The sequence below is a fragment of the Pleurodeles waltl genome, chromosome 7, assembly GCF_031143425.1.
Source record: "Pleurodeles waltl isolate 20211129_DDA chromosome 7, aPleWal1.hap1.20221129, whole genome shotgun sequence".
Lineage (NCBI taxonomy): Eukaryota > Metazoa > Chordata > Amphibia > Caudata > Salamandridae > Pleurodeles > Pleurodeles waltl.
The window spans coordinates 564,822,122-564,838,387 of NC_090446.1; the positions used below are offsets into that span (position 1 = coordinate 564,822,122).

At 45.0% G+C, this 16,266-nt stretch overlaps 1 protein-coding gene across 1 annotated transcript in view; it reads right to left on the reverse strand.

Annotated features, from left to right (window-relative positions):
• LOC138304351 (ras-related protein Rab-35-like) overlaps nucleotides 1-16,266 on the reverse strand; it is a 98,843-nt gene that overhangs the window by 27,294 nt on the left and 55,283 nt on the right. The gene's annotated exons all lie outside the window — the stretch shown is intronic.

A 16,266-nucleotide genomic window follows, 5' to 3' on the forward strand; every position in this document is an offset into this window, starting at 1 on the left:
TGCCTAAGAAAAGCAACGATTATTACTAATTGCAGAACTCATTAAATTGTTGGCGCCACAAAGCAGATGAGGAGATATGTTGGGGCCTACATATTGAAGTAATAATGGCCACGGGAAAAATATATATATATTGAAAATTACAACAGGCGAAGCCAGTCCCAGAGTCTGAAACAATCCACGGGTGAATAAGATAAGCCTGGAGTGGAACAGCAAATGAGGCTGAAGAGGAGGAAAACAATTAGAACTAAGCCCAGAGATCACAAGGAAAAAGTGAGAGAAATAAAGAAATTAACTGATGTTTCAGTACAAAACAGGGGGAAAGATAAGCCAATCAAGAGACAGCAAGGCCCAGATCAGGAGGAGGACTTTTAGTAAGCGGTTCAAAAGGGGCAATCATGGCGCCAGTCGTGCTTGGGGAGGTACAGCATGCTAAGTATTAGTAGTGCCTAAGGAGGTTCTGGCACATGTTTTCTTTTTTTTTTTTCTTGAAGTGGAGAGTGGCTAGCTGTTTTTTTGTTTTTTTTTTGGTTTGTTTCTGAGATTCCAAGAGCCACCACAGGTTGAGCTATTTAGCGGGACCCTTGTATGTGGGGCATGCTACCGAAGGAACATATTGCTTCCCATGGAAGCCTTTTAAGAGAAGAGACCGGGTCATGTTGTTGACTTTTCAGAGCTAAGTTGATTGCTGTAGGTACCACTGCTCTCAGGAATCGTATATGCTTTTTGGGGTGGTGGGTTAAGGGTTGATTTCCATAGTTTATATACGACAGCACTAGGGTAGGACTACAGTTTTAAGTCGTCTTTGATGAACAGCATACATTTATTAAGGTTTAGGGTGCTTCTGGTTGGTGTTTTGACATAAGACTCCAAGTTTCGGTTCTTGACTAGAATAAAGTCTAAGGCTTTGGCCAAATAGAGTTTTGAATTGAAGCAACTTTGTGTGGGAAATTAAACTACATGACGTTCGTGTGTAATTTTGTGTTTGTTGAACGGAAAAGGAATTCCTTTTTGTTGTTCATTTTCAAAAGCCTACTCCTTCTCGGATGTTGGATTTTGGCCAGTCAATTTGTCTAGATTTTCGGCTGCATATCGAAACGGAATATGATGCAAGTTGGGCATTGTCTGCTTATTGTATCAAGTTAATGCCCGGATACTTGAGTGAATCATTAAAAAAAAAAAAAAAAAAAAAAAAAAAATCACACCATGAAAGGCATTATCAAACCCTCAAACACTATACAGAATATAGGAATGAGGTAGTCTGAGGACATTTTCTTCCACAGCCATTCTTTCAATTAATATCTGTTTGAAAATGCCAGGTCGGAAAAGGATAAGAGGCAGTTCTCACGGTTATGAAAATGCCACATGTTAAGTCATCTGCAAGTTTTAGGGAGGTGGTCTCTGTGCTGCTGCTGCCTGTATGAACAAGCATTGGCAAAGCCAATAGATCTTGCCTATGTGAGATGTGTTGGCTTGGCCAATGTCTTTTAGCCCTGTTGTAGATAGAGCTGCGTGGCTGCTGTGGAGCACAGCTAAAATTTATGAAAAAAAGCACTATAAAAGCAAAAAAGTGAGGAGATAAATTTTTTTTTACCCGGACCGGTGCTTAATCGGTTTATAAAAACCTTTTAATAAAATATTCTTGAAACATTTCTTTTAAAAACAACTCGAAAATTGTTTTTAAAAGTTACTGTAATAACATCTAAATAATTTGTATTTAGGTATGGAGAACAAGAGCGTGTTGTGTAGAGGAGTCTAAAATTCAGTAATAAAATTAAGTTTGTTTTATGAAAACCTACAAAGGGAAAGGTGAAAATTATGATCCATGAACAACAGTTACTCCATTCCATATTTCAACAATGTCCACTAAACACAACATCAGAAACACCAATCACATTTGCCCCTACAAGACTTCATAACAAAAGCACACCACCAGCACTATCAAAAAGAAATACAGGTACACAAAGGCAAGAAACTCCAGTACCTGAGGTTTTTAAAAATACGTAAAGGTGTTTTAGCCAATCCTAACTTTCATTTCTCTCTCTCTCTCATATATATATATATGTATATATATATATATATATATATATATATATATATATATATATATATATATATATATCTATATCTATATATATATATATGTATAAATAAATATTACTATGCAGGCAGTACCGCCCCTGTGCACTTAGGATTTGATCTGACGTTCCATCAAAAATTTACTTTTGTTTTCTTAATAGCTTTGGTGCCATTCAATACATCTGCAGATTTTTTTTTATTTTAAGGTGGTGATCCATTTTGGGTTCAGCATGACAAGTTAAGTATGGGGGGGGGCTAACAAGTGACATTTCAAATTTTCATTACCTCACAAATCTTCTCTTATGCAGGAAAAATATGTCTGAAAGTAATTCCATCACACTTGGCATGAAGGGAACACTTTACTCAAGGAAGAACCTTTGCTTAGTTTGCCTTAAATCCATTCAGTAGTTTGAGAGATGTGTTGAAAAAAATCTGTGGGCTTTACAGAGTTTAATAAAGGCACTACCTAGACCAGTGGTTCCCAACCTGTAGTCCGGGGACCCCTGGGGGTCCGCAAAGCATCCTCAGGGGGTCCGGGACTCCTCAGAAGTTGGCTCACTTCAACAGATTAAGTGTACATAAATAAAGTGGCTAAATGTACAATTCGAAACTGTAATGTACTATAAATATCAAGGAACTTGAAATTGGAGTCTAAAAATTAAATCAGCATCCTCAGATTGATTCGTGGGCGCAGTGCAGGCACATCAAACAGAGTATATAATAGACACTGCGTAACTTCAACTGAATTTAGAAAAGCGCCAACCGTCCCATTAAATTTTTTTTTATTTGGTTGCAAATTAAATATAATGTGGTATTATTTGTGTATATATTTGATGGAATGATTGTTTCTGTATTTTCTGTGTATTGTATTGAGGTTCAAATCATCAACAACAATGTTTAGGCCAGGGTCCCTGGTTCCAGTAATGACTCAGTGAGGGTCTCCGGATTCAAATAATGATTCAGTGGGGGTCCCTGGGTTCCAGTAATAACGTGGGGGTCCACCGAAGTCAGAAGGTTGGGAAACACTGACAGACAGTTTGCACAGTTCCGAAGACCCGGGTTCATGGACCATTGCTGACCCAAAGTATATGCTCAAATCTGACTGGACGAGGGTGCCTTCTCTCCCTTTGTTTCCTTTAGTCTCTTAAAGTTGGGTCCACTGAACCTAAGCTGTCTGATTTTCTGGCCCCAAATTCATGAAAATGTTGTGGCCACCTTCACAGCATATGGGTATTTGTTCCCTGCATTTTGTAAAAAAAAAAAGAAAAAAAAAAGAAAAAAAAATTAAAGGGCACGAAAGGGGTCAGGGTGTGGACATTGGCCATCAAGGCTCATGCAGGTACCCAAAAGGGTGCTCCTCCATGAAGATTTTTTTATGCTAATTTTGCTATGGGCTTCATGAACCCTGGCCAGGGCTGGGTTTAGAATGGCCCACACACCATCCTGTGATATTTCAATTCTAGCGAGGGATGACAAACTTGGCGCAAGCTTCAAGGACAGGGACCACAAACTCCTGGGCAAGCCTCACTGACATATGTTGGCCCTTTTTTGGGGATCCATAAATCCTAAACCAGGTCCACAGACACCCAGGGAGGCCCAACATCAATCCATGCAGCTCGCCGCGGGTATTCAGTCCACCGTCACATAGCTTGCCATAGATTTGCAAACCATACAATAGGGTCTGCAAACCCCACAAAAAGTTTAAGAAAAAACCCTAAAAAAATACCACATTTGGGGGTTGTCAACCCATGTCATGTGCAGCACAAGCGTGAGTTGTCCACCCACAACGGGTTGATGGCCAGACCCTTTGGCTAAACCCTCATGTGCATGGGCATGGCTTTGTCCAGCAGGGGTCGGCCAATCTAAGGTATGCTGGTTGCCAGGCCTTTCGGGTTAACACCTCTGTGCATGGTCTTCAGCCATCCATAAGGATGACTGGCTACCCGATTTGGGTTGGAAAGCTATCGCATTAAGTATACGATAAAAAAAAAACTAAAATCACTGGAAAAACCAAAGGTTTAAGTGAAATTAAGGTTAGTGTAATAAAGACAATTCCGTCTTGGGTCCAGTCAGGTTTGTTTTCAGGAGCGGCTCGTGGCATGGAAAAGAGGCGGGCGGCGCTTAGCAGGAGTAAAGAGGGAATTGGTGGACAAAAGAAAAAATAAAATTTAAAGAAAAAAAACACTTACATTATTCCCTGTTGCGTTGTTTTTCAGCCTACCTGGCAGGCACAGGTTCCCAGGCCTGCCCTGCGGCCAATCCAAACGCTGCTCTGATGCTGCTAGCAGCATGAAAGCAGCGTTCGGATTGGCCGGAGTGCCCTGGCTTGGCGCTCCGAGGCGGACTGGGAGCCTCTGCCTGCTCTCTCCAACCCGCCAACACAGTGCCGGGTTGGAGACAGCCCAGTGCGCCTTTGTGTTTGGCCGGCCCAAGATGGCTGGCCAAACACACATTCACACTGAGGGTAGTGCTCTGCACTAGCCCTCTCTCCCTATCATGCCCCATGGCCCCTCCCCCCAACAATAAATCAATAATAAGCATAGTTTATCGTTACATTGTTAAAGGTTTGCAGCTGCTGGCGAGGGAGGGGGGGGCCACAACTCCTGTTCGTTTGTCAAACCTCAGCTCAGTCCTGGATAGCTGCAGCTCAGAGCATCCAGGCTTTATTAAAGCAATAATTGCAAAGTATTCCAAAACTATTAAATAAGAAAACGCAACACAATAAAGATCCAACCTCAATTTATAAAAATAGGTTGTATGTCCACGAGGTACACTCGCCCAGAGGCTCTGGGTACCCCTGATACCATATACTAGGGACTTATAAGTAAGTTAACTTATGCCAATTGTAGAGATGCCAAATAGACATACCTTTTTAAGGATCAGAGTACTGGCAGTGAGTCCTGCTTGGCAGGACTCTGTGCTCTTTCAGAGTTGAAAAACCAGCAGCATCAGTCCAAATACTTGGGGTGATTATGCAAAAAAGGTTTTTCCTTACAGTACACCAATGTATAGCACCTAAAAGCACAATGTAATTAAATAACACCACATTTAAAAAACAAAAATGAAATGTACTTTCATAGTTGTCTCTTTCATGGTTTTAAGGATTATGAGGTATATAATCACATCTAACATATATTCATAATTACGTCTGTCACAATAAGGGTGAGGTTGAGGGTACTACATTTGGTGTGCACATTATGGTTAACCTTTATTTTTTTCAGTGAATCTACATACATTTATGGGAATTAAGAGAAAATAGCCCCATAATTCATGCTATTTGAAACACTATTTTAAAACGCACATTCACACATTTTTACTACAATGCAACGGCCAAATTCCAGACTACCACAGTACAGTGAAATTGAAAAGATATGCACTGGTGACCGACTCACAGATTGCATATTACAATAGCTTTGTACAGGGAAACCAGCCTCAATGTCCATTGGTGATAAAACTGCCTATTACACAATGTGCACCTGCTTATGTACTCGCAGACGTGCGGAGTTTAATATGCTATTTATTATTACTGTTGAGTGAGTGCGATGAGAGGCCACGGCTCACAAGAGGCGTTTCTTACTACATGTGCTCCAAATAACATGCGTTATACAGGGAGTGCAGAATTATTAGGCAAATGAGTATTTTGACCACATCATCCTCTTTATGCATGTTGTCTTACTCCAAGCTGTATAGGCTCGAAAGCCTACTACCAATTAAGCATATTAGGTGATGTGCATCTCTGTAATGAGAAGGGGTGTGGTCTAATGACATCAACACCCTATATCAGGTGTGCATAATTATTAGGCAACTTCCTTTCCTTTGGCAAAATGGGTCAAAAGAAGGACTTGACAGGCTCAGAAAAGTCAAAAATAGTGAGATATCTTGCAGAGGGATGCAGCACTCTTAAAATTGCAAAGCTTCTGAAGCGTGATCATCGAACAATCAAGCGTTTCATTCAAAATAGTCAACAGGGTCGCAAGAAGCGTGTGGAAAAACCAAGGCGCAAAATAACTGCCCATGAACTGAGAAAAGTCAAGCGTGCAGCTGCCACGATGCCACTTGCCACCAGTTTGGCCATATTTCAGAGCTGCAACATCACTGGAGTGCCCAAAAGCACAAGGTGTGCAATACTCAGAGACATGGCCAAGGTAAGAAAGGCTGAAAGACGACCACCACTGAACAAGACACACAAGCTGAAACGTCAAGACTGGTCCAAGAAATATCTCAAGACTGATTTTTCTAAGGTTTTATGGACTGATGAAATGAGAGTGAGTCTTGATGGGCCAGATGGATGGGCCCGTGGCTGGATTGGTAAAGGGCAGAGAGCTCCAGTCCGACTCAGACGCCAGCAAGGTGGAGGTGGAGTACTGGTTTGGGCTGGTATCATCAAAGATGAGCTTGTGGGGCCTTTTCGGGTTGAGGATGGAGTCAAGCTCAACTCCCAGTCCTACTGCCAGTTCCTGGAAGACACCTTCTTCAAGCAGTGGTACAGGAAGAAGTCTGCCTCCTTCAAGAAAAACATGATTTTCATGCAGGACAATGCTCCATCACACGCGTCCAAGTACTCCACAGCGTGGCTGGCAAGAAAGGGTATAAAAGAAGGAAATCTAATGACATGGCCTCCTTGTTCACCTGATCTGAACCCCATTGAGAACCTGTGGTCCATCATCAAATGTGAGATTTACAAGGAGGGAAAACAGTACACCTCTCTGAACAGTGTCTGGGAGGCTGTGGTTGCTGCTGCACGCAATGTTGATGGTGAACAGATCAAAACACTGACAGAATCCATGGATGGCAGGCTTTTGAGTGTCCTTGCAAAGAAAGGTGGCTATATTGGTCACTGATTTGTTTTTGTTTTGTTTTTGAATGTCAGAAATGTATATTTGTGAATGTCGAGATGTTATATTGGTTTCACTGGTAATAATAAATAATTGAAATGGGTATATATTTGTTTTTTGTTAAGTTGCCTAATAATTATGCACAGTAATAGTCACCTGCATACACAGATATCCCCCTAACATAGCTAAAACTAAAAACAAACTAAAAACTACTTCCAAAAATATTCAGCTTTGATATTAATGAGTTTTTTGGGTTCATTGAGAACATGGTTGTTGTTCAATAATATAATTAATCCTCAAAAATACAACTTGCCTAATAATTCTGCACTCCCTGTAGACCCAGATTTCTTTACAGAGGCAAGGCAAATGGATTTGAATCCAAATCTTCCAATTCACTCTAGCACTACTGTTTTTAGACTTAAGCTCACTTCCGTGGCCACAGTCCTCTCCACAAACATTCAACCCTAGATTTATCTGAACGTGCCTTGCTTTGTAGCAATGGTGATTGGTGCCGGGTCACCAGTAACTACATATTTAGTGTACACATGCACAGATGATGCCAGCGAATGTTCCTTTTGTTCTTCCCACTACACATGTGAACACAATGGAGAACCAACTATGGCCTGATCGTCTTGGTCCAATTGCGTCTCCTGTGCGGCAGGTGAAGAATTGGGGCATTATTTTTGATAACAACCTCTCCTTTGAGGCCCAGAAAGAGAAGGTTTGGTCCTTCCCAGGGCCAGAATGGGGAACAACAGCGGGCCTTCCCAAAATGCTCAAACCAACCCCACGACCTTCACCTCAGGGCACAATCCATCCATCCACTGTCTCTCTCCTCTCTCCCTGTTCGCCTTCTCTCTACCGAACCCCGCTTCCTCCCTTTCTTTAAGCCTCCCTGTTTTTATTGCAATTAATATTGGGGAGCTGTGTAAGTGACAGAGGCACTAGGAGTGGCCCTGGACTTTCAAAACCGGCCTCCAAAGGCTCCAGACTACCAGGGAAGTGCCCAGTGGAAGAGAAGTCCTCCAATTATCTTCAACGGAAGATCCAGCCTTACCCTCCTGATTCAGCTAGAGTAAGCGGCGATCACAGTGTGGATTTTTCAAGCTTGGACTACAAGAACACATGCTACCGCAGCCTGCATACATGATTCAACATATTCAGAATATGGCAGTGAGAGTGGTATGCAGCCTTTGCCAACTTTACCATGCGTCAGAGGCTATATAATCCCTGCACTGGCTACATTTTAAAGTCTAGTGTTTGATGCAATGTACCTACTACTGGTCTTCTTGTCTGGGTTTGCAATGGTTAGTGCTCAGTTCATGCTTTTGTGTTGCAACTTGCAGATGCAGCTTCACCCTGCATGGTTTAAGTGGATGTTGTGCGGAGACACAGACTTCAGTACACTCTGTCCTAAGCTGGGGCTAGCCTATCGTCCGGTCTCCTTCTCATGGAACACAAACTATATCACGAGGCACCGAAGACCTATCCATATTGTTAATTTGTTGTCCTTTTGCATGTTTTCTACTTCCTCTTTTTGGAAGTGCCAAGGAACAACCTTTTTATGTCTTAACAGCGCCATGTATTTAAAGAAACTCATAAAGTACATACAAAGAGGGGCTCTGGCTCAGCTTTCTTCATCAATTGGTCTGTTCAGCTGTCATTCATACTTTGCTTCCACCTGCCACATCATAAAGCATGTGTCATGGGGGCCAGTCCACTTCCGGCACTGGCTCTCTTGAATTGTGTCTCATTGCCTTTTCCTAATCACATGTGCAGATGTGCAGATCTGCCTGAAAAGTATACTTCAATGCCGGGACTGCTTGACAAAAACTTTACTTTGCCAGTGTTTTTTTTTTTTTTGCTTTCCATTCTTTATCCTGTTTTTGAGCCTTTGAGGGTTGAAAATAGGTCTTAAGGTTACATTAATTCAAAGTCAATAATGTATATTCCACATGACAATGACAATCAACTTTTTCTGTGATGTGCATTAAAACCAAAAGCAGAGTGTACACGGTTTTAAGTGCACCAACCTGTTGGAAGCATCTCTACTGCTCTATGAAAATGTATGCAACAGTTAATATTTTAAAATTCGTTTGGCAAGCACATGGCAACCACTTATGCCAGCCAGCATGTACTGTTCAGCATTTCCCAAAAATGATAAAAAATAATTAAACTACAAAAAAGTCACCATCGTGCCAGCTTGCCAAAGCCAGATCTATTATCTTTAGCAATGCTTGTTTATCATGTCATTCTTCCTAGTGCCAAGATACCTTAGGGTGATTGCACGCTCTAGAAAAACATTTGCAAGACATCACATCGCCCTCTCTGACGCAAGCCTAAACTAAAAAATATCACATTACCCACACTCATATCAGGCTGAGTCCATACAAAATGCCACATAACCCGCAGCAGATGAGGTTACATGACACAATGCGTTCACAATGATGTCAGAGTACCCAAGGCACCATGTCATCTACAGTCACTTCAGAGTGAAATTCAACACTACTCACTCATGCTAGACCAGCAGACTGCCGCACTCTCATGGGGGTTAGAAAGGGTCAGTCACTCCGGTATAACTGCTCCACCATCAAGTGTGCCAGGGCTCAAAACAAGCAGTGGCAAAGCCAACAGGTTTTGCCTTTGCGAGATCTATTGGCTTTGAAATCTTTATTTAGACATGTTACACAGGAGCGGGCTGCTGTGCATTGTGACTCAAACAAAAGGGAAAAAAAAGAGCACTATACTGCAACAACTATTGACCACGTCATACAGCTCTGTTTTTCTTTAAGCGCTGGGGTGCAACATGTCTAAAAACATTGACAAAGCCAAATAGCATTTACAAAGCCAAAAGACTTTGCCAGCTTTTGTGTCCCAGGTGGGAAGTGTGTTGGGGGGAGGAGGGGGGGGGGGGGGGCAGGTGTTGCTCGCAACATAAAAGATGGCAGGAGGGGTAAGGAACACAAGGGAGTGAGACCGGGGCAAGAAGATGCAGCGTTACAACCAGAGTTGTCAATAACTGGGGAACCAGGTCAGAGTCTCGACATTGGCTAAGCATCCTGTGGTTCTGGAAAAATAACAATCTCTTGATGTCTAAAAAATGAATGAATGAATCCGAACTTCTATAATGTAATTGCTGCTCCTGCAAAAGGGCCCCAATACATTTGGGTTGAGTTGGCACCAGATAAAACTGCAAAAGTGAAAAAAAAAAAAAGAAAAAAAAAACTAAGCACAGACGGTGCTGGGGGGGGGGGGGGGCAAACAACTTTGGGGTGGAAGAAAGCAACCAAAAACGCAACAGTGATAGGCATGATGGACAGCAGACACATGCACTCTTTTATGAGTGTATTAAGTAAATGGAAAAAACAAAGTACCTGGAGAACCCTGCGGCTAGTGGAAGGACACTGGCCGCAGGAAGGACACTGTTCTTGGTCCATGCTCCACAGCCAGAAAAAAATTCAAAAGCCTAGGAGGAAGGAGTAGGTGAGCAGGAGACGCTGACAAATATGAAGCAAGGAAACGAGAGTGATCCAGAAGCCAGGTCCTGCCTCAGAGCCCTGAATATTGTCGCTCCGCGGCAGGTCTTGTGGCCAGCCTAGACTTGTGCTGCCTCTATCGGACTTCTTTTTCTCTTCGCTCTCCACCTATTGCCTCTAATTTTTCTTGTTGCCTGCTGGGACTTTGTCTCTCTGTCGCAGAGTTTCCTTTAATATTCTTGTCATTTTCCTGGACTGGTCTTTGACTTTGAACTCTTGGTGCTCTTTTTCCTCCATTCCGCTCCTTGCTTATCAGGACTGGTCTCTTTTGTCTGGACTTGTCTCTTCGCCTTGCTGACTCACTTTTCTCTTGGTCTTTATCCCCGCATTCCCACTGCCGACTCGTGGCTGATTCCCACCCCAAGACCTACTTAATGGAGGCCGCAGCGCAGCCATGCCGCAGGCTCACCAAAGACAAGCCCATCTGCACCCATCCATGCCTGGACCACGTCCAACGCAAGGACCCTGGCTGTCCCACCTGCCAATGTTACTCTGAGACCGAGCTCCGAGACCTCAACACCAGGAATCGAAACAACTGCTGCACCACATCCCCCCCGGACCACGGTCAGACCTTTCACCTGCCTCTTATGCCCTTTCTCCTGCATCACCAAGTCTCTCTGCGCCCAACAGGAAAAGCCCTCCTCTGCCTACTACTCAACACCAGATCCCTCAGCAAACACACCTCAAGACGTTTGGGACACCATCACCACCCTCAACCCGGACCTGCTGTTCATCACTGAAACCTGGCTCACGCCCTCAGCCACCAGACATCTGTTGCACAACCCAGCCAGGCAACAAGATGATCCACAAAGACTGCATCAACTAACAGGGTGGGGGCATTGCCACCATCCATAAGGACCACCTCCAATGCACCCTCATCGAGGACCAACCCTCACCCAACATGGAGCACCTCAAATTCATCGTCCGCTCTTATGCTGCTGCCACCACCGCAGAAGTACCCTCATATACGGTTCGCCGGGCCCCCCCGCGCCACCTTCTGCAGAGTCATTACCTAACACATCACCTCCCTAGCGATCAACTCTAAACACTAAATGCTTCTCAGCGACCTCAACTTCCACCTAGACAATAACAAAGACCATAACTCCACTGATCTCCTGGAAAGCCTAGACACCATCGGACTCAAGCAACTTGTCTCCGAGCCCACACACACTGCAGGACACACCCCCGACCCCATTTTCATGGCCAGCAACAGAATCCATTTCTCCCACACCACAGAACTCACATGGACTGCCCAACAGATCATCCACTTTTCCATAGATGGTAAGCCAGCACACACCATGCCCCCCCCATGCCACCCACATTGCAGATGGGGTCAAATCACAGAGTCACAATGGTCCGCCGCCCTCAACGCCAACAAACCCAACCCTACAGGTTACCCTTGAGGCAGGCACCCGCAATTTCAATAAATGGATCCTCAAATGTGCCTAAGAAGTAGCCCCAGCCAGAAAGTCCAAAACCAGTAGAACCAACACTCCAGCCTCCTGGTTTTCCCCGAGCTCCAGGCAAGCAAGAGGGAATGCAAGTGACTAGAAACATGTTGGAGAATTAGCAAAAAGCCCTCAGACTGCACCACCTTCAAAAGAACGCTCAAAAAGGTACCACTTTCAAGAAACAAAAAAGAACGTCCTATGCAGCCGCCTTGAAGCCAGCAACAATGACTCAAAGGAACTCTTCAAAATCGTCATGGAGTTCACTTAACCTGCTGCAACCGCGAACACCTTCCAACCCCGACAGACCCTCTGTGAAGCCCTTGCCAACTTCTTCCATGACAAAACCACCACCATATACAGTAACTTCCCCCGCCTCGAGCATCGACCACCTCCTCATCCATACAGACGTCACCTCCAGGGAAATTAACACAGATTGGAAACAGCTGACCTGCCAGGAGACAGCAGCCCTCATGAACTCCAACCACTCTGGCTCCCCCAACGACCCCTGCCCTCATCACGCCTACAACCTCAGCCAGAGCAAGATCAGCAGCATCCTCACCCCCATTCTCAGCACTTCTATCAACATTGCCACCATCCCTGAGATCTGGAAACAAGCCGAGGTCAAACCTCTCCCTAAAAAAAAAAAAAAAAAAAAAAAAAAAAAATAACACAACAGCGGACCCCAACAAACTCAAGAACTACTGTCCAATCTCACTGCTCCCTTTCCCGGCTGAAGTCCTACAAAAAGCCATCAACTCTTGGATCACCTGGAAAGGCTCAACCTCCTGGATCCCTCTCCTAAGTTGGATTCCGAGCAGGCCACAACACCGAAACCACCCTGCTCTCTGCCACAGACAACATCAGATCCTCCTTAACCTCTGCTCTCGACATGGTCTCTCATCACACCCCGGTGGCTAGACTCCACTTCCTGGGAATCCGTAGCAACGCCCTCAAATGGATCCACGACTTTCTCACAGGACACGCCCAGATGATCAACCTACCTCCCTACACATCAAAAACCCAAGAACATCATCTGCTGCGTCCCTCAGGGGTCCTCCCTCAGCCCCACACTAACACTTACATGTCCCTGCTGGTGGAGATCGTCCAAACCTATGGACTCAAGATCATTTCCTACACTGACGACACGCAGCTAATTATCTCCCTCTCGGAAGAACACGCCACTGCCCGATCCAACTTCAAAAGTGCCATGGCCAATGTCGCGGAGTGAATGAAGTCCAACTGCCTCAAACATAATGCAGGCAAAACTGAAGTTATCTTCAGTAACCACCCCCTCCCCCTTGGACAATTCCTGGTGGCTGACCATACTGGGTACTCCCCCCCTACCCTGACTCACCATTCCCGCAAGGAGCTCTCATTCAAACAGCAGATAAACGCAGCCGCAGTGGCCTCGTCAGGCTTCCACATCCCGCGAATGCTCCAGAAAATCTTCAACTGGATCCCTGTCAGCACCAGGAAAACCATCACAGAGGCCCTCATCGCCAGACACTGACTACGGCATACGTCCTGTACACCAGACTCCCCGCCCAGCTCCTTCATCGCCTGCAAACCATTCAGAATACTGCAGCAAAGATCATTCTCAACCTCTTCAGGCGAGCAAGCATCACGCCCCATCTCAGAAACCTTCACTGGCTAACCGTCCACAAGAGATGCAAATTCAAGATCTTCACCCTTGCGTACAAGGCTCTCCACAACACTGGACCGAAGATCACAGACAATCTTTTCACCTACCCACCAGAAAGTTCCTTCTGCCTCCCTCACCCACATCCCCAGGAGGGGGCGCCTTCTCCCACGTCGCTGCCAAAGCATGGAATAACCTCCCTCTTCACCTCGCACCGCTCATACTCTTACCCTCTTCAGAAGAGAACTCTAGACCTGGCTCTTCGACCGGCGATTACCCTACAGCTAGCACACTCGACCACTCCATCGCCTGGATACCCACTGGGGTGATAAGTTGCACTTTATAAATACCAATGATTGATGGATTGAAAAAAGTGGTAATAGTTTTAAGCTTTTTTTTTTTTTTTTACAAGATATTTCACAAGCACAACGCAAGCGCTGTGCAGGCAAGCCCTAAAACATTTTGTTTTTAGGGTCGAGTCTGCGTTGCATGTGCTCGCGCATGCGTATCGCAGCAGCGAGATGCTTTAGTGTTTAGAAAAGGGCTGAGAGCCCAGTCGACGTCATGTCAGTGTGTTTCATTGGTTCGTGGGCTTGCCTAATAAAATCTGCTTGCTTTCATTAGTCGAAGGCACGCATACGTCATGCCTTTTCCGGTGGCTAGCCCTCCTCGAGCGCAGCGACCAAGTACAGAAAACATGCGAGGCTCGCTGTGTTCCATCAGGCTCGTGGACTTCTTTTTCTCTAATTTACGAGCGCGATCTCTCTTGGCAGAAGTCGAGCGCTTTACATAGTTAATTGCACTTTTTCGGGTTATGTACATAAATGCACTTTTGCCCGATAGCGTTGTAAACTCCTAACCCGACTTTTCACCTATCAGCTGTAACATGAGCAAACGCGAGACCCGTTGCATTGCAAATGCTTGTTTTAATAGCAATGTAGTTCTGGTTTTCTACCAGTGTGTGGGGTCGTCGGTTTTTAGGACAGTGGGGCTCTGACTTCTGCAAGTTTCTGATGCCTTGGTCCAGGCGGTCCAGGCGGGCAGGTGGGCAGCCAGCTGCTGCCGCACACGGGTAACCTAGGGTGTGTTGGTTCTCTGCAAAGGGAGCATCCAAAACATGTTGATTGTTGGCTGCTCTTATTTTGGACCACTTCGTGCTTCCTCTCTCCCCCACACACACACACACACACACACACCTCACTGAACAAAACCCACCACTGCAGCGTGGAAGCACGAGGGGCTAAGAAAAGAATGGGCATGGGTCTGAATCCACGCACAGCTTCCCGTGAGGGTTTGGTGTGCAGGGGTCTTAGAAGCTGAGCCTGCTCTGCAGTGCTCCAAAGCCGCAGTTTCTCATCACAACACACAAAGCACGCCAAGCTAGCGCCCAGCAGTTAGTTGTTCTGCCCTCAGTCCGAGCTCTACGAAAAACGTTTATTCACTCTAGCTAGAACAAGCACTGTGAATTAAGCCCCAGGCTGTGCTGGAGTCTGGAGGGCTGCAAGAGGTTACCAGTGGCAGGCGGCTGAGCCGTCCTCCAGACCACATGCCTCGAGGGGCACAATCAGACACTTGTTTCGTGTCCCCCACGGAAACACGCCATCTGCCCACTGGCCGCTCTCGCTCGCTGCCTTGCACGGCATTCAGAGGGCAACCCACAGAGAGAAAAGCATCCGGCCACATCCTCTACACAAACTGAACTGTACGACAGAAACTACACCCCTCTACATACAACAACACAACCACGAAACGGCGCACGCAGGCAACACACCAGCACCATGGATGAAAAGTCCAACCCTCTGTATTATCTGAAAACGCAATTTCAGTGAAATACATACTCGGTATATGTTGTATGCAGCAAACTCCTGTGCAGTTCATCAGCCCTTAATAATATATTTAGCGCCTATGCAACGTGCACCATTAAAGCTCATATCAGTAAATGACGTCCCCTCTGCACAGTATGTAACATATACGTGCCTTCTATAGCTCATAACACATACAACGATCATTGGCTAAGTGGCGCATGTATTGCTCGTACAGCTCATAAAATGTACTTCCCTGTATGGGACATAATGTACATTGTTTCTAAACAGGCAGTAACCTATATGCCGACTGCACAATAAGTAACATGCATTAGTATTCAAAATGCAACCTGTTCATCGGTGGTCACACATAAAATACATCCCATTATTGTAAAAAAAAAAAAAAAAAGTACATGTCCCATGTGGTTTATTACCTGCAAATTCCTTACAATTAACACAAATTGTAATAGACTAAACTGCCTTGACGAGATCTAGAAGCCCCCTGTAGGGCGTATTACCGGCACAATCCCTATAAATGTCATACTCTGTCACGTACACAACATGTACGCCTAGACATGCACTTCAGATTGTCAAAAGTATGCATCCCCTTGCAGTACACAAGGAATTCCTCGTTAAGCATTCCTCTGCCGTGGGCCTACCATCGCCTATAACCAGATCCACGGGGATAATGAGATTCTGGGGGCACAGAGTTGTTCGCATAATTACAGATTTACCTCATTTGCCACACAATTTCGAGATTTTAGCATTTAAAAGTAGCTTCAAGCTGAAACAGATCAAAGGTTACTCAAAGGTACCGCAAGTGGTGCTAGGAAGTGGCAGTCTCTTTGCAAAGGGCAACTTACTACCTTTCAGTTGCTGATTGCTGTAATCAGGTACTAGTGCTAATGAGGTGAAATCTTTTCAAGA